Genomic DNA, 26441 nt, shown 5'->3' with positions numbered 1-26441 from the left:
AAAATCTTAGTGTCTAATACAGTATTATTTTTTGCACACAGTAGGAGTGTAATTAATATTTTATGAATTGTGGTGGCTTTTATCTAATTTCTAAAAGAAAAAAACCTGATCTCAGTCCTACCACTTCATATCTATGTGACCTTGGGCAAGTCACTGAACCTCCTCAGACTTCAGTTTCCTTAGCTGTAAAATAATGAGGTTGGACTTCAAGATCCTTTCTAGTTCTAAATCAATGATGATAATATGATACAACAATAATGAATACACATAGATCTGTGGGGTTAATATTTTACTATACCTTTCTTTCATTTGTCATCTCTATAAAAGGAAATCATTATTATAGTAAAAATAATTACATTTTTCAGTTTGTATCTTTGCATGGATTTTTACCATTACTTTGTAAAATGCAGATTCCAGACTTTGTATTTAATGATATTCTTATTCTTAAGGGCAACTCATTTTTTATAAATGAAATATTGTGTCATAGGTTAAAATATTTAATGATATGAAACCCAATTGGTTTAAGAAGTTATACTTCGCTATGATATAATAGTCTAACATGAGAAGTTAGGAGAAATAGTATTTAGAATTCAAACAAAAAGATTGCTTGAATTTTTTCCTTTTTTTAGTATTGAATTTATTAGGTTTATATGCACATTGAGCTAGTGACAAAGACATTTTTATGGTGAATTATCATAGCCCTGCATATCTGAAACTTAAAGAATCTGCAAAGGAATCACAGAACACGTGACTTGTGAAATAGCTGAAGAGGAGGCCATTGAAATGACAAGTTACCTTACCCCTGCAAAATAACTCTTCAGTGAACACTATAGAGCATGTGGAGATAAAGGCAGAAATCACGCCATTTCTGCAAAGATTGTGCACACTTCCCTCAGAGCTTGTGGAAATTTGACAGTAGTGGAGGAGGTCGAGACTTAGGTTTCCTGTCTGAGACCTCTGCATCTTAGGAACATGTAAAAGCTCAGATCTATGCAATTTCCTAGAATGCACGAGTGCTGTAGGAAGGCTGGAATTTATTAGAAGCTCTAGATGTCTCAGTTTATAGGACTCTTAAAAAGGATAACAAAACTCAGATTTCTCAATGTCAGGTGATTATAAAGAGATATGTCATTGCATACGCATCCTGATACAAATTATTGAACTTATAGTTTCCAACAATTAATACTTCAAGTATTGGAAGAAATTTAGGTTCTATATTGGTTTCAAAAGTGATTTAAGTTTGAAAGAAATAAGTTCAAAATTCTTATGGTTAGAACAAAATGTCTGACAAATTTAAGAAATTTCTTAGTTTAAATGCTAAACTTTAATGGACTGTGTGGTAAAGAATATTTAAGACAATTCTTACTTCCATAGTAGGGTGTAAACTTCTTGAAATCAAGAATAATCAGTTTTGTATTTATATTCCTTTTAAAATATCTGGCACAAAATTGGTAGCTAATGTTTGATGATTGATTAATTAGAAAAAGAGCACAAACATTATGGGAACATGAGAAACTATACTTTGTCTTTTTCTTCCTAACTGGGTGAGATTGGTATGGACAGTCACTATATTCTTATTTATATGTATTAGCTGAGAGGAATAGGAGGAGAGATAGAAGATTTTAGTTTCTATCCACCCAGATATCAATGCCCATGCTCAGTAGCACCCTAAATATTATCACTATAAAGAATCAGTGCTGGAAAATTACTGAGATGGGGGAGACTACAGGTGTGACTTCTGAGAATCTTTTATTTGGGAGTGAGTAAGTAGACAAATAATTTGGAATAATAGCAATGGGAAGAAAATATGGTTAGGCAATAAAAAGCACACTAAATATTCATAATTTTCATTTGTTTAAAATCTGGTTCTTTTTGTTATTGTTTTTAGTAGTGTTAATAGCTGAATGGTTAATTCCTACTTATACTTTTGTAACAAAGAATATTTTTTCACTTAACATAAAAAGTGGCCTTATGACATTAGATTTCTTTGAATCACTGGTTATCGGTGTTTGATGACACCTCTGAGTATGAAATATTTAGGGCTGAGAAGAGGCATTTATATAGTACCTATTATGTAGCAGACACTGTGCTAAGAGCTTCATCTCATTTGTTCCTGTGAGGTAGGTGCTATTGTTAGCCCCATTTTACACTTGAATATACTGAGACAAACAGAGGTTAAGCAATTTGCTCAGGGTCACACAGCTAGTAAATGTCTGAGGTCACTTGAACTCATGTCTTCTTGACTCCAGGCCTCATCCCCTATCCACTGTACCACCAGCTATCTCCTTGCTGTCTAATGAGACAGCACCATGATTGGCAAATCTTCCAAATAACAGAAGAGTTCTGAAGGAGGAAACTCCCTCAAAGAATGTGTGTTCATTTCACATAATACTATTTATTGACCTCTAAAACATTATTGAGACACGTAAACAACATAACAAAGTAAAACAACAATAAAAACCCTTTTGACTTTCTACATTTAGTGTGTTAGAAAGTAAAAACAAATTTATCGCCAGAAATAGTAAATGGAGAGTCCCTAAAATATTTCTCCTCCCTCTCTTCAGAACATCATTCTCAGTACTTCTTTTCCCTTTTTAGATTGTATTACATAATGCTGAAGATTATAGTACATAGTCAGACATGAATTATGAGGGTGAAAGCATTATTGCCAAGCAATAAGAAGTTTCTAGAATTGTTTGGCTTGGGGATATGTAAGTACTGATTTAGTAAGTTTTTCTTGAGTCATGTGTGTCATTGGGAAAGTTTCCAAAAGGAAACTCTCCTCCTTCCCCCCCCCCCCGTCAAAAAAAAGCTAGGCTTAGCAGAAAGCCTAGTTTTTAGTCAACCTTGAAAGTCACCTTTTCGTTAATGCTGTCAGTACTAATCTTGCAAAACGAGGGCCACAGGTAAGAGCAGATTTAGAAAATTTTTAGTAGTAAAACAGTAGGTCAAATTCTTATTCCCTTCAAATACTAAGTAGTGTCAGATTTGGGGAGTGACCTAAGAAACAAAATAGTTTAATATATAGTACCTACTCACGTAATCAGGGCTTTAAAAAATGAAAGATAGAAGAGATAGTCTATGGAAAAGTAATTTATCTTTTATAAGTTACATCCATCTTCAAATATAAGATCCTTTAAGAAAAATTTTGCAGTTTTTAGGGAATTTTACTCAGAAAATTAACTGCTTACATTGATGAACTCTTTCTACTTGAAAAATCTGTCTTCTGAAAAATGTATTATTTATTCTGAAAATTAAATTGAAAATAGAAAATTTGCATTATTTCAAAGGATGATGAAAATAAGCTATAACCCACATTAACAAATAGGAAAAGTAGAGAAAATTTTTTAAAAGAAAATGATATTATAGAAATTATGGTTAATGTTGTTGACATTTAAAAAAAAGAAATTAGGATAAATAATTATACAAGTAAGTACTTCAAGAAAAGAAATGGATTGTTGATGACAAATGAACATGTAACTGCCTCTTTTCTGGACTTCAGTTTCCTCATTTATAAAAATTAAAAACATATATAGTTCACATTTATCTATTTTTTCTTGATTTTCAAAGTTATTTGGGAGGGAAAGGTAACAAACATTTATTAAGTATCTGCTATGTACCAAGCACAGTATCAAGAGTTTTCCAGTAGTATCTCATTTTCTTCCCACAATAACCCAGTGAAGTAGGTGCTATTATTATCCCCATTTTACAGCTGAAGCTGAAACAGACGTTAAGTGACATGCCTAGGGTTACGCAGCTATTAAAGTGTTTGAGTCTTGATTTGAACTCAGGTCTTTCTGATACCAGGCCTGGGGCTTGGATCCATATACCATTCCATGTAGCTAGTTCTGTTATCTCGTTTGATTGAAACACATATTGAAATTACTTATTATCATCCCCATTTTACTGCTGACAAAACTGAGCATAAGTGAGCTTCCCAATGTCACATAGTCAGGATTTAAACCCAGGTTTTCCTGATTTCAAATCCAGCACTTCATGGACCATATCATGAATGGTTCAGGCTAGAACATTTTTAAGGTCCCCTTCCAGTTGTAACATTCCATGATTCTGAGTTAGTTTTTTTTTCTCCCTTATTCATTGCATTTTTTCCTCTCAGAAAGAGTTAAATTAATTATCACCATTGCTCTGTGGTAAATAACCTCACAAAAGGATATCTCCATTCTTTTTCTTTTCCAATCTATCATTCTATAGCTGCCAAAATAATCCTCCTAACGTATAGGACTAATCATGTCATTTCTCTGTTCAAAAATCTTTCAGTGGAACACTATTGCTATAGCTTAAAATACTTAAAATTCTTAGCTTGGCTTTTAAGAGCTTCCACAATCTTATTAAAATCTGCCTTTCCAGTCACTTCTTATTATTCTCCTTCACACACTCTGTGTTCAAGATAAAATGTACTACCAGCTTTTCCTCAGTCTGATAGCACTTTCCTGCCTCTTGGCATTCACAGAAGCCATCTTCCATGTCCTGAATGAACTTCTTGTTCATTTATGGAAATCCTTCTCTTCTATCAAGGCCCAGCCCACATCTCTTTTATAAATTATTTCTGGATCCATTCAGCCGACAGTAATCTTTCTCCTCTTCACGTTTTCCTATAGAAGTTTGTTTAGACAAAGAACATGGGGGTCATAGAAGTAAAAGAAAATAGCTTCACTCTCAGTGGGAAGAGTTAAAAAAAGAGGTGGGTGATTAGATTTAACTAGATAGAGCTTTGGATTCCTTCCTCATATTTATGTCAAGAATATCCTGAGGCAGGTTTCTGTGGATCCTGGATTGTTAGGAAGGTACTAATTGCTAATCAGAAACAGTTGAACAGAGACAGTGTTGTCATATCAACTAAAAAGACAGGATGCCTATCACAAATAAAGCATCCCACAGTAACTAACTCCCAGTGAAGTAAATAAGAATAATAAAGAGCAATTTTCTATGAATTAACCACAATATCAACCAAACAAAAACAGAAAAGGATAAAAAAAAAGAGTAAAAGAGAATAAATAAAGGAATCTATTGAGTAAAGAGAACATGGTGAGACTTATGCTTGATGAATGGGATGAGTGGGAATGGATAGATAAGGCAAGGAGGAAAATTAGGATGCTCTTACAATAATCGAGGTGAGAGGTGATGAGGTTAGGAACTAGAGTAATGTCATGTGATTAGGAGAGGTGAGAGATATAGTAGAATTAGAAATAATAAGTGAGAAACCTTTTATAACAAGAAATAATAAGATTGGATATGTGTGCTGAGCAAGATTGAGGAGTTCAGTACAGCACCCAAGCTGAAAACCTGGTGACTAGGATTATGGGAAGTCTGGGAGAAGGGGTGGGTTTTAGGGAAAGAGGAATTCTATTTTGAAATTGTGGAATTTGAGATTCCTAAAGGATATCCAATTCTGAATGTCCAGTAGGCAGTTTATGATGCAGGAATGGTGCTCAGAAGACAGACTAGGGCGGGCTATATAGATATAGAAGTCATCTGCATAGAGATGATAATTAAGTTATAGTAGTTGATGAAGTAACCAGGAGAGAGTGCAGAGAAAAGACAAGAGGGCTCAGCACAGAGACTTAGGGCACACTCATGGTAAAGTGAACATGATATGGATGATGATCCAATAAAGGAGACTGAAAAGGAAAATTCAGACAGGTAGAAGAAGAACCAAGAGAGAAAAATGAAAATACAGAGGGGGAAAAAGTGTGTAGGAGGAGATGGAGAGGTAAAAAAGGATGAGGTCTGATGTGGGATGAAAGATATAATATGATAGCTAGAGAGAATAGTAAGATAGAGGGAAAATTTTTAAGGACAGATACTTAGGCAACAAGAAAGGAACCAGTAGATCAATGTTAAAGATTAAAGAAGATGAGAGTACAATAATGAGTTCACTTTGTTGAAAAAGATGGAAAGAGATGGGTTCAAGGGTTTGTGCAGAGGGGTTGATCTAGTCAAGCAGAGGGGCCAACTCATCATCAGAGCCTGGAGTGAAGGAGAAGGTATTTGGGGATAGTGTCAGAGATATGTGATGAAAAGGAACTTGTAGAGAGCGGCCTCAGTTTTCTTCATAAAGTATATGGTGAGATCCTCAGTTGAAAGGAGGGGTAGAGAGGGTAATATAGTAAGCTTGAGGAGAGAAGGTTTATGATAGCTGCAATAATGACTGGGATAGTGAATCAATTAGGATGGAATAAGACTACTGCCTTTCTGTACTGAGGTCCAGCTGAAATTAGGTAACAAATTTTTGGTATACCAATAATGAGAATTTCATGACTTTCTCAAATTTTGTTTAGTAGCACATGAAGGGGTAGATGGCAGTAGTAATCCAGGGTTGGGGTATGAGTAACAACAGGACAAAAGTGCAAAGGATTCATTAGGGGGTTGAGATTGGGAAGGGAGGAGAGTCTAGCTAGAGCAAGTGCAATGACATATTGAAGTACTGAGTGTTAGAGGAATTGGAGTTGAGAGTGAGGGTTAAGAACAGATGTTTAAACTCCAAGACACCACTTCACACCTATCAAATTGGCTAATATAGAAAAAAAGGAAAATGAAAAATGTTAGTGGGGATGGGGGAAAATTGGGATACTAATGCTCTGTTGGTGTAGTTGTGAACTCATCTAACCATCCTGGAGAGTAATTTGGAACTATGCCCAAAGAGCTATCAAACTGTGCATACCCTTTGATCCAGCAATACCACAGTTGGGTCTATATTCCAAGGAGATTTTTTAGAAAGAGAAAAGGACCTGCTTGTACAAAAATATTTATAGCAGTTCATTTTGTGGTGGGAAATTATTGGAAATTGAGGGGATGTCCATCAACTGGGGAATGGATGAACAAGTTGTGGTATATAACTATAATGAAATATTATTGTGCCATAAGAAATGGCAAACAGAATAATTTCAGAAAAACCTGGAAAGACTTACATGAACTGATGCAAAGTGAAGTCAGCAGAACCAGGAAAATGTTGTACATAGTAACAGCAACATTGTATGATAAAGAACTATGAATAACTTAGCTATGCTCAGCAATACAATAATGCAAGACAGTTCCAAAGGACTCATGATAAAACATGCTATCCTCCTCCAGAGAAAGAACTGGTAACTATCTGAATACAGACTAAAGCATACTATCCTTCCTTCTTCCTTCCTTCCTTCCTTCCTTCCTTCCTTCCTTCCTTCCTTCCTTCCTTCCTTCCTTCCTTCCTTCCTTCCTTCCTTCTTTCCTTCCTTCCTTCCTTCCTTCCTTCCTTCCTTCCTTCCTTCCTTCCTTCCTTCCTTCCTTCCTTCCTTCCTTTTTTCTTGTAAAAAATAACTAATATGGGAATGTTTTAATGATTGAACATGTATAATCTATATTAGGTTGCTTACCAAATTAGGGAGAGTATAGGAGAGGGAAGGAGAGATAGAATTTTGAACTCAAAACTTAAAAAACATGATGAAAATTGTTTTAACATAGTAGGTGAGGAAAATAAAATCTTATTTAAAAAAGAACAGGTATTTTGGAAAGAGTAAGGCAAAGATAGAGATGGAATGAAAGGAGTTTATGATTTTATAAAGAATTTCAGAGTATAATATTTCTATATGTGACCACTGTGTGTAGCTGAATATCTCTATTACATTGCTACTGTTTCCATATGTTTGATATGGCAGCATCATTTGGAAAGCAGTACTACCTATTCATTTCCTCCTCTGCAGCCCTGCTCGGTTGCCCTGGCTGCATACTAACCAAGTGTCAATAAAGAGATTACCTTTTCTGTTGAACAACACAACATACATAACCAAGTAGTTTAACTATGAAATATATAAAGAAAGAATACTAGTTTTGAAGTCAAAAGACCAGGACCTGAATCTTGACTTTGCCAATGTGGTCTTGGTCACCTATCACTTAATCTATTTGAGTCTCAGTTTCCTGATATGTGAAATAAAGGAGCTGCAGTAGATGGCCTTTGAAGGTTACTGTGAGGGCTAAAAGTCAATAAATAACTTCCTCTCAACAAATTAAAAACCCTTTGTCATAGTAATGAACATCTCTTAAGTTTTTTGTTTTTGCTAAAAATCTATGAATGCTTATGAACCAACATCTTACTTTTTAAAATGTCTTCATATTGTAATACCTTTGGAAAAGTAGACTTTTCGGCAAATCTGCAGAGATTCAAGAAGGATAAGCTTAGGTAAGGCAGAGATATAGTTTGTTTTTCTAGTTCACAATGTTGCAAAATAAAATTGTGAGTTGAATATAGTGGACTCAGAAGTTTCTTCATAGTCATGGTTTTATATATTCTGAACATGCTTGCTATCAATTCAGTGCCTTAATTCATTAGCACACCGTGAATGCTAATAACAATAGTGTAAGCATTTACCAAAATTTCCTTTAGAAATATGAAGTATAGCATTGTGGGACTTGTTTATCATTGTACATGTTAGAAGCCATTTACAAGTTCAAGATCTCACTGTATTATACATAATTACAAATACATATTTGAAGATATCCTGTACAAAAATACATTATATATTTATATTTTAACATTTTACTAGCATAATGACCAGGCTGATCATCCAAAGACATGAAGTTATCATCTGTTTGCCAAAACTAATCTTCCATCAGTCTGAAAAATTTGTTTTGATTATAACTCACATTTAACAATGCTAGAACCCTTCTCATTTCTAATCATCCTCCTTGACTTTTCATATTTCTTTTACAGGAAGAAAATTTAAGAATCTTTCTGTGATACACCCACACTCATGTGCATGTTTGCATGTACACACACACACACACACACACACACACACATACACACACACACACACTGATCAAATGAGACCTTTGATTTTTTTGACCTTTTGGAAGCTGTTGATTTTGTTAGCAATCCTTTATTGGATATTTTTTCTTTAGTTTCCATGATATTATCTTCGGATTTTCCCTTTTATATTAAAGTCTCAATTGCCTAAAACAGTCACCTGAAAAAATGATTATCAATTGTGCTTTCTACTTCAAGACAATCATCTGAAGGAATGGTTATTAGATACCATTTTGCCTTCTATATACAATAATTTAAGAGAGAGATCCTCTCATTTGAGAACAAACAAGAAAATTCTCAGGAAGAATAAAATATATCTTTTTTATATATGTGTATACGTATATATATACATATATATGAATTATACCAATTTTTATTAGTCAATAATGATATAACATGTATATTGTATGTGTGTATATCTATAGATAAAATGCATATATGCAATAATGGTACTATCTGTATCCATCACATATAGATATCCAAATATCTATATGTATATATGTATGTATATATATACACAGATACAAACATGTCAGCAAATATGTATGTGGTATATGTGGATGAATAGATGGATAGATACAGGTAGTACCATTATTGCATATGTGCATTTTTTATATATATATATATAGATATATATGTAATATACATATATTATTGTTCAATAATGTATAAGATTGAGATATGTAAATATATATAGTATATGTATTATTTAAAATGTATGCATATAGTTTTAAATTTATTAAAGCTTGTCCTACACTAAGACTTTTAGAATACCTCCTATATATATGCATATATGGTTTATATATATGTAAATTTTTATTTTCTGAAGTTTTTTCTTTTCCTATTTTCAATAAGTGATATAAAAGCAATCCCATGCTCCTTAATTCCTCCCCACTCCTCAACCTAAGAATCCAGTTGTTTGCTTGTTGTTTTGGTTAAAGAGCTCTTAATTTTTCTGTGAAACTAGCCTAATCTAAACTGTGAGGAAAGTGAGCCTATAAAGTTTTTTTCCCCCTGAGATCAAGGGTTCTTAACCTGGGGTGCAGTCTGCAGAGGGTTCATGAATGAATGATAAAAAATTTTATCTTTATTTTCACTAACCTTTGTTTTAATTTTTATTCTGTGTGTTTTATTGTGTTTAATTTAAAATATCATTATTAGAAGTGATCCATAGCCTTCATCAGACTGACAAATGAATCCATGACACAAAAAACATTAAGAGTAAGAACCTCTGATTTAGGAATATGTTTTATTAGTAGTTAATAAAAAAAAAGATAAACATATTCCCTACTAAATGGTTCACCAATAAATTTTTAGACAACTCTTAGTAAAAATTATATTTTATATATGTGTGTATATAGATGTATACATTATATATGTATATATATATACACATATGTATTTGCATTTGTACTCTGGTTATATTAAAAAATGCATTGGTCATTATTCGTTTCAATTCCCTGAATTTCTACAGTTGATATGATCTATTTCTGCCCCTGATGTTGGCAAAAACTTCAATCTCTTGTATTAAATCATCTATCTGAAAAATCTCACCTTCCGTCCTGAACCTGTGGGCAGATAAAAATGCCTCTTCAAAGATACAGGACCAAGGATTGTTATATAGTTAAAATTTTCATTTGCCCTCTGACCCCCATACATCCTACATGATCTGAATCCTAAAAACAGGAAAAAATGATATTTACTGGTCACCTAAGGAAGTGAAAACCCTTTCTCTTAATAAGAAAAGACAAGATGTATACCCTTGGGATACTCCTTTCTCAACCTAATTGTTGGCCCTTATACCAATGGGATCAGCGGTGAGGGTAAAACTGGGGGCACCACAGGCCTAGTAGAATACATCCCAATTTCAAGTGTCTTGGGCCAAAATTAGTAATTGTGTTCACCCCATTCTGCCCAAATCCTCCAAACTGGGCAATGGCAAATTGTGTCCCGACAAATTTGACTTTAGATGCACAAATTTTGTGGGTGAGTTGTCTTTAATTTCTCTGCTACGGCTGTTGATATTACAAAATTTTCTTATTTTGAGAGCATTTGCTGCTAAGTAGGGGAGAACGTTAATATGTAGCTTAAACTACCCTTTTACTTTATTTGGACCAGGATAGTGCTATTTATATTTTTAAAAAAATCCCCACAGTATTCCATGACCTCCACATCAGCACACTTAAAAAAAAAATTTACTTATGTGTAACGGCTGCTGCTAAACATAACCCTTTTAAACGTGACATGGCCGACAACAAACAACAGAAATTTCATGAGTCAAACCCTGGGTGCCATTGGTTGCAACAGTAGTCCTGCATCCCTAGGACTATATTATGAAAATACAATTAATTATCTCTTCCTAGATTTGAGAGGAAGCAGAATTACAAATACTACTATGTATCACAAACAACACACTGTGGAACTTAAGAACCTTAGTAGTAGAAGTTGTGGAAGTTCTATTTCCTCCCTTCAAAATTCATTAGGGTCTGAGATCATTTCAAAGCTAGAGACTGAGTAATTTAGATGAGTGCTTTACTGGGAGAAAAAAAAAAGAAATTACATCCTTTAGTAAATGAGGATGGAAATAGATTCATAAAGGACAATGAAGGTAGCTTACTGGCAGACCCCAGAATGCCTTTTTTGTTAATGTCAGGTTTTTATATTTTCCCCAGCTGTAATATTCTTCTTTTCCCCTTTCTCTACTGCTTCCCACCCTGTTCCTTTTACAATAAAAATATCAGGGGAAGTTATGCAAGTAAATATAGTAATGTGCTTGTTATTAGGCAAAAGTAAATTAAATCCTTTCTACTGCCCAAACTATCCCAAATTAGTAATTAATGAAGTCCAAATTAATGGGATTTTGCTATAGTTTTGAATTATGTTACTGTTCACTTATATGACTCGGAGTGCTTTACAAGCTTTCATATTTTGGCTCTTTTTATATATACTATTGACAGTCGTATTTCATAGACATTTGCCAATTTATGAGCACGAACTGAGACAGACTTTCATCATTATAAAGTACTCCCCTAGACACCATGGAACAGTGGGAAGGACACTGCATTTAGAGTTGTAGGATCTGGCTTCTTATGTTATTGCTTACTACCAGCATTATTACTTACTACCTATATGACCTTGGGACAAGCCAGCTGACCTCTCCAGTCCTCAGGTTTCCTTGTCTGTGAAATGCGAGGTTTGGACTAAATGACCTTTAAGGTTTCCTTCCATCTCATCAGGGGACCACTAGTCTCCCAGTCATCCAAGTTTACAACTTCGATGTCATCCTTGACTTTGGTCTTGTACTCACTCCACATATCCAGTTGCTCAGTTTTGTAATTTTTACTTTCCCAACATCTCTTATATAGGTTGCTTTTCCCTCCCATTTTTTTTAACCTTCATTTACACAGCCACCACTCTAGTGCCATCATCATCTCACACCTGGCCTATTGCAGTAGCCTTCTGATTGCTCTCCTTGCCTCAAGTCTTTCCCTCCTTCAGTCTGTCATCCATCCACTCAGCTGCCCTAATGATCTTCCTAAAGCATAGTTCTGACCAAACCACCTCCAAACTCGATAACCTTTAGTGGCTCCCTATTCTTACTTCCAGGATCAAATAGAAAATTCTCTTAACATGACTCCTTCCTACTTTGCTAGACTTACACTTCCTTTCTCAGATCCAGTGACACTGGACTTCGTGCTGTTCCTAGAAAATGACCCTATCTCTCCAATCCATGCCTTTTCACTGACTGTCTCTGGTGTGCCTGCAGTGCTCTTCTTCTTCACCTTGGATCACTGGATTCCCTTCGGACTCAGCTTTAATTCTACCTTATGCAAGAAGCTTTTTCCTGGTCTCCTTCCTTTTTTCCATTCCCCCTTTCTCTCCCCTCTTCCCTACCTCCAGTGCCTTCCCATTGGACTTACTTCCCATTTACACTGTGTATATTTTGTGTACACATAGTTATTTGTATGTTTTCCCCCTTTGAAATAGGAACTTTTTGAATACCTTAAGAAAATAAAATTTCTTTTCTTTCTTGGTAGTCTCGGAACTTAGCACACTGCCTAGGAAAAAGGAAATGCTTAATAAATGCTTATTGATTCATTGATTGTTTAAAGCTTTGTTCCTTTGAAAAAATTTGATTTCCCAGTGCCATTCATCCCAAGCTAGTGTCTTATTCTCTTTGCTTGAGGGGTGTAACTCTTAAGATTTACTCCAACTGGTTATCTTACAACTTGCTGCTGGTCTCAGCAAGCTCAGACATTTTCAGCTTCGAACAGAAAGTACAAATGTAGCTAAGTGTTAATTAAAAAGAACATCTTGAGTGTAAACATTAAAAATTGATCACCTTCTGTGAGCAATTTAATTTATGAGCATTAACATATTCTAAGCTGATGTCTTGAATTTAACTAGAACATCCCTTAGCACATAATAAGGGGGGGAGGTGAAAAAACCCCTCCACATGAATACATTAAAACTTCCCTTTTCTTAGCTAGTCTGAGTGTGCAAATCCTGAGGCCAGAGCACTACCACCTCAGTGAGTTATATCTATGCCAGCTGCAGAAGCCACCACCCCACAGCGGGCAGTCCCCAAACCCCCACAGCATGATTCCCACAACCACTATTGATGTCAGCTGCAATCATTTTTTGGCAAAAAAAAAAAGGGCTGTAGAGGGGCCCAGGCAGCTTTCCTTTCTTTTTTGTGCTCATTTGAATCATTAATGAATGCATTTATTTACCAATTTTTTCAGCTTGTTCAATAAGATGTGTTTGGAGGGAAGAAAAAAGAATAAATTAGATTTCAACATGAAAGCGAGAACTGCTACCTCTGTTAGCACAACCAAAGAAGTGTTCTCCCTTCTCCCTTCGCAGCCATGCATTTATCTGTTTTTAATCTGATTCTGACATTGCTTTTCTAGAACATAGCAAGGGCCCTGCTCCAACGTGTGACATAAGAACTGTTTTTTTATTATTTTTAGAGCCCTTTTGAGGCCCTAAAGGGGTCATCTCTCCCCTCTCTTTTAGCTCTTTTCTCATTTTTCCTGATCTAGAGGCCAGTTCCATGTATTATCTACTGACTGCTTTGGGCACCATTGTTAAGGTCTTATCCCAGGAACCATAATAGGCCTGTGAGAGAGAGATTCAGGGGGAGGGGGCATTTGCCATTTGGGTGATCTCCTGGATTTCATGATCTCCAAAAACATCATTCTGCAACATGAAATCAACTATGAAGCTCACACTTTCTCATCACCCCCTCTCTGGGGGCCCATCCCTCCCTCTGACTGGAGTTTGGTGAAGATTGATTGCAGAGCTCTTCCCAGATCCTCTACCATTTAAGTAGAGCATGCAGGGAATTGACCTCATCATTTCCCACTGGGTAGAGCTCCTGGATTTCATGATCTCCAGAAACTCATAAGCCAGATGAATTCAATTTTGTCACTCACACTTCCTCAGATCATTTCCCACCACTGCTGCAGAACTTTGGCCTGCCCATTCCTACACCCTTTTCAGCTTCTTTTCATGTGTGCACAGTGTCAGGCGATAGAAGGAGCTTAATAAATGTTTATTAACTCTGACTTTGACTTTGGACACCTTTAAATCACACCACATGAGGGTCACTTACCCTGTCTTTACAGGGCCAGGTCTATCATACAGTTTAGATAGATTACATCAGCATACTCATGTTTATGAAAGACAAGAGGCAAAATTAGCTTTAGGTTTTATTACAGGGATTTAGAATTTAGAATATTCTAGTGAGAATTTAAAAAATCTGTTATATTTCTACATACTAAATAGGACATTCATTCTCTATCTAACAAATGCTTTCACTCATTTGAGTGTGAAGAATCAATAAATGTTCCTGATTCACATTTCTGTGAGAAAGTCTAAAACAGCAACTTTTAGTCCTCATTGGAAAACTTTTCAAAATAAGCAAAAATAGTAAATTTAAAGCATACTACCCATCAGTAATATGTCCTATTTCTTTAAAATACAGATCTTTGGGAAGTAGCAGTGAGTAGTTTCAAAGATTTTTATGTTTAGATTGTTACTCATTTGTAGAGGTGTTTGGTCAATGAAGAAATAGACACCAACCAGACATACTTAAGGAAATCAAAACTGTATAGTTGTTTACCTTCTTTCCTTTGGGTATTTAATCAAGATTTACATTAGTTTAAACTGGGGAGCAGGTTGAGAGGAAAGGTGGAGTGGTCAATGGAGAGGTGGCTTCCCAGTCAGGAAGGTATGGGGTTAAATCTCTTCCTGATATTGGCTGTCTTACCCCAAGTAAGTCACTTAGCTTCTCAGTGACTCAAGGAACTCTCTCTAAAACTATAAGCTGAAGAGAAGCAGATGAAAAGTGACATTCATAGAGAAAGTTTCTTTACTAGAAGTTCCCCACATTAATGAAATGACAAGTTCAGTACCACCCTCCCTCCTAGAACAAAATAACAAAAACCTGGGTTGCCGGTGAGCTTTTAAAATGAGTGTTTTTAAAGTTTTAATCTGTTATTAAAAACATCATATTTCTCTATAGCAGTGTTCCCAAACGTTGCTCCACAGAGTCATTACAAGAAAAATAATAGCATACTACTGTGTATGGAAGATTCCATAAGGACCTCTCTGGGACTGGGGCAAGGGGACAGCGACAATTGAATTTAGCGGCAGCTGATTGCCCTGGCAGTTCTACCAGGATTTTTATAGGAAGGAAATAATGGAAAGAAGTTGGGGGTATTTTGGATTAAATAAAATTTCTGGTGGTGAGTAGAGAATAGTGAGAGTAAGTAGAGTGAGGTCAGGAGGGTCAGTTAAGACTGAGAGAGCCATGGATTTAAAGTATTAGTGGTGTTTATTCTTTGACTTGCATTGCAGTAGGCAGTAGTGAACAACCGGATGATGGTGTGCAGTAATTATGTGATCAGAGTAACATACTAGAATGGTTATGCACCCTATGTTGTGAAAGATAGATAGGAAATAGGGTTTCCATAATGAAAGAAGTGATACTCCTAATTCATTCTGAGGTAGTTACAGTGCATTGAAACTATTGTGTTTAGTCATGAGTATTTTAGGAGAGACACTAATGAGTTAGAGCAATTCCATAGGAAATTGACCAAGAAAATGGGGAGATGTTGAACCACTAAAAGAAGTGTGGATGTCTTAAAAGAGAAGGCTGGAGAAGGAAGACTGGAATGAATGATATCCTCAAATATATACCGGGGGTAATCAATGGACTCATTCCCTGATCTCTGATCTGTTTGGACCTCTTCCTGTGGAGCTGAGTATGTTCCCTGGCCACTTTCAGTTATTCATGTAATCTGGCTGGAGCACTTCTCATGGAGCTGAGCATATATCATAGCCCTTTCTGGTGGCCCCATGATCAGGTCATTTCTAATAATATATACATCCTGGATTCTTTCTAAAGTGCATTTGAAGTCAAAGGCTTCTAGTTGATCCCTTGTCCAGGAGTATGCTGAAGTCAACTCTAACACCTTTCGTTGTTAAATTTCCAGTGTTAGCATTAATATCTCAGAAATAGCAAACTACAAATCAGGGCTTGATTATTTTGTTCACTGGGTAGATCTCAGAAAGTGAGGCATAAAGTGTTAATAATGCAGATGAAATCTATTTATTTTTAAATTTTTTAAAAGAATGCTATTTTATTTTTCTCAATTACATGTAAAAACAATTGACAAATATTTTTTGGGTAATTTTTGAGTTCCGAATTCCCTCTCTCCCTCCCCCTCTTCCTCCTTGAGAGGGCAAGCAGTTTGATAAAGACTATATGTGTGCAGTTATGAAAAACATATTTCCATATTAGCCATGTTCCAAGGGAAGACAGACAAAAAAAACCCCAAGAAAAATAAAGTTAAAAAAAGAATATGCTTCAATCTGCATTCAGATTTTATTAGTTCTTTCTCTGGAGGTGGATAGAAGTTTTCATCATAAATTGTTCAGAATTGCCTTGTATCAGTGTATTGCTGAGAATAGCTAAGTCATTCAGTTGATCATTGTACAATATTTCTGTTGTTATGTAAAATTATCTCCTGGCTTGGCTCACTTCACTTTGCACCAGTTCATGTAAGTCTTTCGAGGTTTTTCTGAGAACATCCTGCTTGTCATTTCTTATATCACAAAAGTATCATCACAATCATATGCTATAACTTGTTTAGCCATTCCCAAGTTGAAGGGCATCCCCTCAATTTCCAATTCTTTGCCACCACAAAGAGCTACTATAAATATTTTTGTACATAAATGACCTTTTCCTTTTTCTCTGATCTCTTTGAGATACAGATCCAATATAGTAGTATTGCTGGATCAAAGGGGATGTACATGTTTATGGCTTTTTTGGACATAGTTCCAAATTGCTCTCCATAATGGTTGGATCAGTTCACAACTCCATCAAGAGTGCATTAGTGTCCTGATTTTTCCACATTCCTTCCAACACATGTTGTTTTCCTTTTCTGTCATATTAGCCAATCTGATAGGGGTATGGTGGTACCTCATAATTATTTCATGTAGATGAAATATAAAAGAGAGTTGTGCCATTTTGTAGAGCTGGTTGTCAAACATTTCCCATCATAACCCCACTTTTGTCCATTCCCCTTAAAAATGGGGTTGGGAGGAAGGGCTGTGTTGAAGAGGACTGACTGTTGAGCAGGAATAGCCTCTGAAAGTACTTAAAAGGGAGAGACAACTCCATTGTCACTTTTTCTTTTTTTTTTCTTCTGAATGGTGGGGACTCTGCCAACTCTCTCTTGGATTTCCAGTAAAAGGATAAAAGGATCTCTCTCTTTTCTTCTGGGTCACTATTACAATTTCTTGCATGTGGCAGTAAAATCTTGTATTGTCTTGGTGAGCCTAAGACTGAATCTCAAGGTCTCACTGCCTCTTATTTATTTCACTGAGCAGCTGACTGAACTTTGATCCTATGTCTTTCTAGCATCTCCAGCAGCTTTGTGAGTGGAGAAGTCCTGGGTCTAGATGCTGGTTGCTCAGTAGGAGATTACCAGTAAAATAGCTTCTCAGAGAAGATTTTCTGAGTTGATTGGACCCAAAAACTAAGATGAAGGTGGTATGTGTGAAATTGAAAATTGATACCTTACTTTATTCTGTATTATTTATTATGCATTGAGAATTGTATCTAATCACTGGAATTAATACTTAGGAATTAATTTGATTTAAAAAGACAGACTTCTTAATATTAGAATCTATAAAATAGTTTGACTTCTTTATAAGAGTTTAAAGTCCCCATTTCTCTGAATTACAGCCTGGATTTTATTCCTCTTACCCAGTAGGGGAGGAGAGAGGATGAGTGAATTTGGTCATAAGATATTTTGCCTCTACTAGCATCCAACCATTCTGATGTAGGGTGTCTCAGACATGGGACTTTCCAAAGCATATTGACTGACTCTGTGTTTTCCCTTTACCATGGACTTTGGAAGCCTCCCATTTTCAAGTCAGCATGATTATGTCAAATGTAAGCTCACCCTTGCTTCTTTTATAGTCCAATTATAGTCTTAGTTTAGTTTCTATCACTGGACCTTATGTAACCAACTGTATAAAAAGCTGCTCTGGCTGTCAGGTGTATTCCTGGCCACAGAGGGGCTTTGAGATCTCATTTATTGGCAATTACTCCCCCCATTAATAAATAATGATGCTTGGCATTTTGTGCCTCAGTTTCTCTTCATTGCAGATTTTTTTTATTACAGCACATACCTATTAGTAATCTCACAGTGTTTCATGTCATGAATGACTATATTATGTTTTAAATATTTTTCAGTAACTTTGTATTTTAAGAATTTCTTTTTAGTTGGGGGAAATAAATAGCTGTCCTATACCTGATCCACTTTGTGCAATAACTACCTTTCTAGAAAGAATCAATTTATTCTTTTTGGGGACAATTTAGGCATGAGTTAACCATAAGCTTAAAAATATTTTCTTCAGGAATCCAAGGTGGGGTATAAAGAACAAGAGATTTTGAGAAGCATCTGACACCTCTCTTTGAGGCCAGTCTCCCCTAGTATAGAACTGGGTCTACTTGAGTCCCAAAGTGGAAATGGGAAAGAGTGTTTTGACCCCATGGGTCATGGACCCCTATGCCTATTTCAAAGGCTATCATGTGAAAGAAGAATTTTAGCTATTTGGATGTGGCTCTACAGGGCAAAATAAGAAATGAAGGGTAGAATTTATAGAGAAATCAGTTTTGGTTCAATGTGAGTAAGGACTTTTCCCCCTTAACTATGGCATTATGATAATCAAATGGGCTTCCTCTTAATAAAATGAGTTCTCTCTCATTGGAGGTACTCAAGAAAAGACTGTATGACTACCTGCTAATAGTGTTGTAGAGAACATTTAATATCAAGTTTGAAAGGGTTGAGTGATTTGTCATCTAAGATATTTTAAAATTCAATCTTTTAATTTTTATTTTCTCCTAATGAAATCCTCTTTGCTACCATCAAGAAATATTTTCCCCCCTGTACAACTAGCTTCACTTCCACCTCTAATCAGGAATAGTCAATATGATCCTTCCTTCTCTTTACCCCACTCCCCAAAAACTGCCATCAACCAACAAAATACAGATTCCTTAGCATTATATTTAATGTCTGCTGCAATTTGGTTTAACTTTAATTTTCTAGCATTACTTCACATTACTGTTTTTGATATACTCTGAGTTGTGTGGGTCTGCTAGCGGTTTTCTGAGTGTGATATGCAATCCTCCTACCTTTATGCCTTCACATAGGCTATCCTCCACCCCTAAGAATGCACCTCTGTCTAGTCAAAGTTTTTTCTTCTATCCAGGCTTTGCACAAGTAGACCACCTCCCCTGTGAAGATTTGCTTGATTTTCCTGTTAAAAGCACACTTTCCCTTCTCAGATTTTCCTCCATTATTTTCTTTCTCTCCTTTGTCTTCATCATACTCTACCTTTGATTATACTTTTCTTTGTACATGCCATTCTTGTCCTCCACCCCCAATAACTCCTTGAAGACAAGGACCATGTAATTTTTTTTATCTTTGTATCTCCTATGTCTTGAACACAGCAGGCTCTTACTAAACATTTGTGGAATTGAAATCTTTGTTCCTGGATCTTTCTCTTCTATTATTTTGGTGAGTGGGAACATTAATGGGCATCTGTGTCTGAATGGGGTTGTGATTCCTGATGCTCCAATGCCTGCTCATAGTGTCATCCCAATTAAAGAAATAAATGAAAATGAAAGTTGGCCTAGCGCTTCTTATCTGAATTATGCCACCTGGGCTGACTCCTTATCCACCATCACCAGATGGGGTCTTGCTATCCACATGATATAAAAAGGGGTTCTGTGAGAATTTTTGATGCTAGTGATATTGTCACAAAATATTAAATAGGAAACTAACTTGCATCCAATTATTTATTGTGCTTAATGATTTCTAGTCCGAAAATTAACTGACTTTCCTATATTCTGTTCCCCAATTTTTCTAACCTTCATTGATCCTGGGGTTGGATTCATATCTCCAGGTCCTATTGGGGAAACAGTTGTGAAATGTGTCAGTATATTTCAAACCCCCAAAGGGCTAAATTATTTGGGGGAATGTTGTTTTGTAGCCACATAATTCTCTAATAGAAGATAACTTCTGGACTTCAAATTTTACAATATCATTCAATTCATGTCAGTAAATGCAATTTTTTACTTAAAAAGTAACTTCAATTGATAATTTTTTCACAGCACAAGGCATATATATATATATATATATATATATATGTATTTGAGAATAGAATGTGTGAAAATAGTATTTTATTCACCATCTGTTTTTTAAATATTCTATAGCTATTTCCAGATATCTTGCAAATTTCTACAAATAAATTCCATTAACTATCATGTTTTTTTAAAAAGAGGACAGATTCAATATTTTAGAATACCTGAGTATTCTAATAGAGTAATATTCTTTGCTGATGACATTGGACTATAGTTAAGTGCTTACACATAGCTTCTGTGTGCTTTAAAAAAAAGGGAAATATTTAATTAGTCACATTGGTGGACAGAATGTTGGATCTGGAGTCAGGAGGACCTGAATTCAAATCTAGCTGCAGACATTTACTAGCTGTGTGACCCTGGGCAAATCACTTTACCTCTGCTGGACTCAGCCTCCTCATCTATAAAACGGGCATAGCAATAGTATCCAGCTCACAGGACTGTTGTGAACATCAAATAGACAATAACTGTAAGTGCTTAGCGCAATGCCTGGCACAGAGTAAACACTGCATAAAAATTAGCTATTATTATTATAATGCTGAGTACACATTTTCCAGGTAAAACATTTTCCAGGTGGTCAGACCAGATAACTAGAGGTTGAATATGATGGTGATGGTATTCACTTTCTAGTCTTTGGTGAAGAAGAGTTCATCCTTACCTCAGAGGAGAAGAGTACATTAAGTGAGACTTCCAGAACTGGCCCTTGTCTTCCATGCAATCCATGTCCTTGCTTCAAAGTAAGGATGTAAATTTACAATTCACAGAGGAAGTATGAAGTATTTCTCTTCTTCACTTCATCCCCTCAATGACTCAACAATACCTTCCTCAGTCAAGGAAACATAGTTGTTAAGAGTTACTTAAGTCATAGCAGATGTAAATAAGATGTGAAACATGTTGAAGTCCAAGTCTCTGAAAGACTCATTTCCCAAAGTCCTGCCCTCTTAAACTTCAACCAGAGGTCTAGTAACTTGGAAAATTTGTTTCAGTAGTAAGTCTAGAAGAGAGCTAAATGGTCAATTATTGGGTATTTATGAATCACTTTGGAATTTCAGAGTCTAATTCATGACCCTACCTGTTCTTTACTTTAGTTTTGTATCATTTTTCTTTGAACTAGTAATTCCATTCTATTGGAATATCCATTAAGGTTCACTCTACATCAGTATTAAGTTAAATTATATGTAATAATAGCACTTTGCAACTGTCTCATGCACTTTTCATGTAGTATTGAGTGTTAGTATGTGTCTTGCCTCTCTGTTAGACTATAAAGTCCATGAGGTATCTCCTCCAGTCCTTAGCCTGATTAAATGTTTGTTGAGTTTTATTTGCATTTTGCTTTTTGTCAATTTCTTTAGCATTTAATTTTTAAAAATTCCACATTCCTACAGCTAAAACTGAAATGTTGCTCAAAGCAACTATCATGTATAATTATTTTAAAATAGTATTTTACTTTTCTAGTTACATGTAAAGACAAGTTTAAATGTTTGTTTAAAAAAATTTGAGTTCCAAATTTTTTGCTCTCCTTTTCTCCTTCATTCCTCCCTCTTCCACTACCTAAAACAGTAAGCAGTTTGATATAGGTTATATGTGCAATCATGTAAAACACATTTTCATATTAGTCATGTTATGAAAGAAGAAAGAGAACAAAAATAAAAAAATTAAAAAAAAGAAAAGTGAAAATAATATTCTTCAGTCTGAATTCAGACTCCAGCAGGGGATGTGGACTGCATTTTTCATTATGCGTCCTTTGGAATTGTCTTGGATCATTGTATTACTGAGAAAAGCTAAGTCTGTCATAGCTGATCATGAAACAATGTTGCTGTTACTGTGTACAATGTATCCTAGTGCTGCTCATTTCTCTTTGCATCAGTTCATATCATGTATGATTAAATGAGGTCATATGTTCATAGATTTAGAGTTGGATTCATAGATTTAGAGCTTAGAGGTAATAGAGTACACTTCTTTGTTTTACAAATTGGGCCAAGAGAGTCAGTCAGTCAATGAGCATTTATTAAGCATTTTCTGTGGGTCAGGCATTATGCTAAGCTCTGGGGATGCCAAAAAAAAGGTAAAACACAGTTTCCGCTTTCAAGTATCTCACAATCTAATGGTCAACATGCAAAATAACTACCTATAAGTAAACTACATGCAGGAGAAATAGGACATAATCAACAGAGGGAAGGCACGAAGGGGGATTGGGAAAGGCTTCCTACAGAAGGCTGAATTTTAGCTGAGACTTGAAAGAATCCAGGGATGTCAAGAGGTAGAGATGAGGAGGCAGCACATTCCTTTCATGGGGGAGAGCCAGAAAAATGCCCAGAGCTAGGAGAGATGCAATGTCTTGTTTGAGGAGCAGAGAGGAGGCCAGTGTCAATGAACTGAAGAGTATGTGTGTGTGTGGAGATGATATAACATGTAAGAAAACTCAAAAGGTGAGTGGGGGCAAGTTGTGAAGGGCTCTGTATGCTAGAGGATTTTATATTTGATCCTGGAGGTGACAGGAAGGAACTGAAGTTTATTGAGTATTGGATAGTGGGAGTGGGGATGGGGAGTAATATAATCAGACCTGTGCTGTAGGTCTGATATCCAAGGCACAATTCCAACCCATGTTTTCCTGAGTCCAAATCCAACATTATTCATTATACTATGTACAAATACCACACAAAAAAATGCCTTTGCATAGACTCTTCTATCTGAAATACCCTTTTACTCTTTTCTGCTCATGCAAATTCTACTATTCTTTTATGTCCTATTCAGTTCTAACTTGTCAAAAAGTCTTCCATTTAGCCTATACTGACTTCCTTTAAATTCCTACACATGTGTTTATGTGTGTGTGTGTGTGTGTGTGTAAGCTGTGCCTTCAAATTCTCTTCTAAAAGAGTGCCTTTGATGCACCTCAGCTAAGTTCAGAATAGCTCATTATCAGAACATTTGAATCTACCTGTAGATGAACAAAAATTCAAGATTGTCTATAGTACCCTATGACTGATTTTGCTTCTTTGATGGAAGTAGAAAGGTGAGAGGGAGTTAAGCCTCCAAGTTCTTTTACTACCTAAAACCATTACTTTCATTGGTCTCAGTTTCCTCATCTATAAAAGGAGGGAGTTGGACAGACAGCTTCTAAGTACATCAGAGAGTTGGCACTTTAATATGTTATTTTTGTCCAGAAACAAATGAACTGAAACTCTACTGGAAGAACCTTATCCAATTCATAGTGATATTCTCACAATAAATTAAGTCAAAAGACATAAGGAAGTTGCAACTAAATAGGAGGCTAGAAAATTCAGAGGATGGTTTTTGCCTCCATTTATGCTTCCCTTAATGCTAGGGCAATGGTTCCCATTTAGTGCTTCACCAACATCTTAGGTGTATGTGAGGATGGTCCAAATGATTCATGAAAAAATTTTTCAATGGCACCTTAAACAGTAGATAATTGTAAAGATTGTATGAATGATGTATTAAATTATCCTGGGAGTTCACAATAATTTGGTGTTGTTGTCTAAAGGGGTTTGGAGAACAAGAAAATCCTGGGAAACCACTGGGCTAGTGTAAGAGCTTGTAGACTTCGGAATACAAATGTATCTGAAGCTCTCTCTCTGAAACAGAATCTCTGTGAAAATCAGACAAAAAGGAATCTTAGATTTAAAGCCAGAAGGAATCTTAGAGGTCATTTAGTTCAACCTCATCATTTTGTAGATAAAGCAACTGAGCCCTAGAGAGGTTAAATGACTTGCTCAGGATCACACAGGTAGCAAGTAGAAAAGTCAGAATTTGAACCCAAGCCCACTGACTCTGCATTTAGTGTCTTTGCCCCAAAAGAAAGCTGGTAGCACAGTGGATAGAAAGCTGGCCTTGAAGTCAAGACCTGAGTTCCAATCTAGCCTCAAATAACTACTAGCTGTGTGGCCCTGGGCAAGATGAGAACATCTGTAAAATGGGGATAATAATAGCACCTACCTCTGAGGGTTGTTGTGAGGATTGAATAAGATTATAACTGAAAGCACTTAGAACAGCGCTGGGCACATAGTAAGTGCTATATAAATGTTACTTCTTATTATTAATACGTATGTAAATCCTTTAATACAGTGCCTGGAACTAGTAAGTGATATATAAATGTTACCTGTTATTATTAATATTTATGTAAATCACTCAGTATAATGCCTGGCACAAAGCAGGTTCTATATAAATGCTTATTTTCTTCCCCTACCTTCTTTCCAATGTTAAATGTTAAATTGATTATTTTTCCCCAGCTATCTCATTATCAATATCTTTTTGACCTGTATTCAAGAGACCTGTGTAATTAACAATATCTAACAACATATGTGTGTTTTTTCAGTTTTTGCCTGAATTGTTCAAATAACTGTTTTCATTTCCTTACTTGCCCCCTCTAGGGTCACCCTGAACAAGAGATCTATGATAAAAAGGGGTAGACAACTTATCATCCAACGAAAGAAAGTGCATCACAGTGGCTCTATTCAGTCTGTCAAGCACAGAACGTTCCACGCTCACGTGAAAAAAACACACACACACACAAACAAAGCAAAAATCACCAAGAGCGAACCATAAGTAAGACTTCTTTCACCACAGTCAAACTAAGTTCTGCCCGCACCTTAAGGCATAAACAAAGAACGTCTATACCAAATCTTAGTGTCAGCTTCAGCCACACACCTGCCTACCACCTTTCTCACTGTTGCTTGTCTGTTCCAATAGTCTCCCTGCTGCTAGCTTGTATTCCTCCACCTTCTCGGGAGTCAGATGCCAGCTGCCAATTACGGTTGTCCACATTCCCCCCAAGGAACTCCTGCTGTTCTATTAAAGACTAATTGGTGGGTTGTTGGCAGCAGTTTCAGGGCAACCTGGGGCAGGGTTTTAATCCCTTGCTTGGCAGGCATTATGCAGAATAACCTACCTGGTTGCAAATATAGAATCATATCACAGAAATAAATATGGTGTGACCAATGTGAATCAAATAGCTTTCACAACTCTAGTGCCTTGGTCTCAAGATGATTCAAGCTTTGGCTTCTTTCCAACACAGCACAGTGATACCTGGGAGCCCAGAGAAACAACAGGAGAAGAAGCAGTGGGGGAAGGCTCAGATTTCACCATTAATTAATGTAGAAAAGCGTCTACTCTGTGTTTTGATTAGGAGAATGCGTGGAAGATGAGTGATGCTGTCTTTTGTTGTATTGACCATGAAATGATTTGTTCTCATTCAATTTTCTTTAGTGGAAATCAGTTTCTCCTTTTTCAAAAAAAAAATTGTTAATAAAATCTTTTTCTCTGACTAGTTTCATGTTCTAATTTATGAGTTCTTTGTTTTTGTTCTTTATTATTATTTCTAGTATAATAAAAACCTTGTATATATCTATTGAGATTTGATCCCCTCAATGCACTCATTCTTCCACCTAAATCCATGACAGTTCAGTTCTTAGAATTTTTTCCTTGGACCAGGAGGGGGACAAGGAAATCAAAGCATGATTTGCAAGAATAAGAGGTAAAGTGGTGAGTTATTTGAGATGGAGACAAGTTACCCCTGAAGGGATTTAAATGATTTAAATGACTGGGACTCTAGCCCTAGGTGTCCTCAGTTTCTCACCTTTTCCCTTTCTCTAAATTTCTTTTTTTAATCTGGAAAATAGGATGTTAATCCTCCCTTGCCTTTAGGCATAGAGCTCTTTTATTTATTTTTTTGATTTTCATTTTTTTAAAATTAAATTCTTTTATTTGTTTTCAATGTTCTACAATCACTTTCACACATCTTAGATTTTTCCCCTCCCTCCCTCTCCTTCTTCACTCCCTTCCTGAGATGGCATACAATTTTATATAGGCTATACATTCCTATTAAATACATTTTCACCTTAGTCATGTTGCATAGAAGAATTAAGATGAATGGGAGAAATCATAAAACAAAACAAAACA

The 26441-nt window shown here is 35.8% G+C and overlaps 1 long non-coding RNA gene across 4 annotated transcripts in view; it reads left to right on the top strand.

The window, feature by feature from the left end:
- LOC140505682 (uncharacterized) overlaps window positions 1-25806 on the top strand; it is a 52280-nt gene extending 26474 nt beyond the window's left edge. For all 4 annotated transcript variants that reach the window (XR_011967612.1, XR_011967613.1, XR_011967611.1 and 1 more), the window contains one exon: window positions 24914-25806. This is a non-coding gene — a long non-coding RNA (uncharacterized lncRNA). The remainder of the gene's footprint in view (window positions 1-24913) is intronic.
- The last annotated feature ends 635 nt before the right edge of the window (window positions 25807-26441 follow it).

Source organism: Notamacropus eugenii, chromosome 5 (assembly GCF_028372415.1).
Source record: "Notamacropus eugenii isolate mMacEug1 chromosome 5, mMacEug1.pri_v2, whole genome shotgun sequence".
Lineage (NCBI taxonomy): Eukaryota > Metazoa > Chordata > Mammalia > Diprotodontia > Macropodidae > Notamacropus > Notamacropus eugenii.
This window is presented reverse-complemented; position numbering and strand designations above follow the sequence as displayed.